Here is a 784-nt window from a genome sequence, read left to right as displayed (position 1 = left end):
TGGCAAGTGTGATCAGAGCTAGTCCTTTCAACTCAGAGTCTGTGTATCCCTATCTGTAAAGTAGACGTAACAATTAACCCAGCCCTGCCCCTAACACACTGTCCATCCTAGAGAGTGACTGTGGGGATCAAATAAAATAATGGGAATGAAGTCCTAGTGAAAAAAATAAATGGGAAGACCATACAGTTCTTGAATGTGCTCTCCAGCTCCCCACCTTTGCCTGAAATAACCCTCTACCATGTTATCACCTGTTAACCCCTATACACTCCCTGTTTTTCATCCTTACTTCCTTCTTTCCTTTCTCCTCTCTTTTCCTTCAGTCTTTAGAATCTCAGCTTACTTGTTGCATCCTCAGAGATGACTTCCCTGTCCCTAAGATTGAGCTGAGGGCCCTTTCTTGGTTCTTCCACATAAAGCACCCTATAGTTTCATTAGCATAATACTTTTTTTTAAAGATTTTATTTATTTATTTGATAGAGAGAGATCACAAGCAGGTAGAGAGACAGACAGAGGTGGTGAGGGGAGGTGGCAGGGAAGCAGTCTCCCCGCTGAGCAGAGAGCCCTATGTGGGACTCGATCCCAGGACCCTGGGGTCATGACCTGAGCTGAAGGCAGAGGCTTTAACCCACTGAGTCACCTAAGCACCCTAGCATAACTCTTTTTATGCTCTATTGGAATTATCTTTTTAACTGGCTGTCACAATGACAAGATTATATTAGCTCAAGGGTGAAGTTATATCATAATCTCTATAATAATCCCAATTCTAGAACAGCATGGGATGTAT

The sequence above is a fragment of the Mustela erminea genome, chromosome 9 (assembly GCF_009829155.1).
Source record: "Mustela erminea isolate mMusErm1 chromosome 9, mMusErm1.Pri, whole genome shotgun sequence".
Lineage (NCBI taxonomy): Eukaryota > Metazoa > Chordata > Mammalia > Carnivora > Mustelidae > Mustela > Mustela erminea.
The sequence above is the reverse complement of the archived record's forward strand: the minus strand, read 5'-3'. Positions refer to the sequence as shown.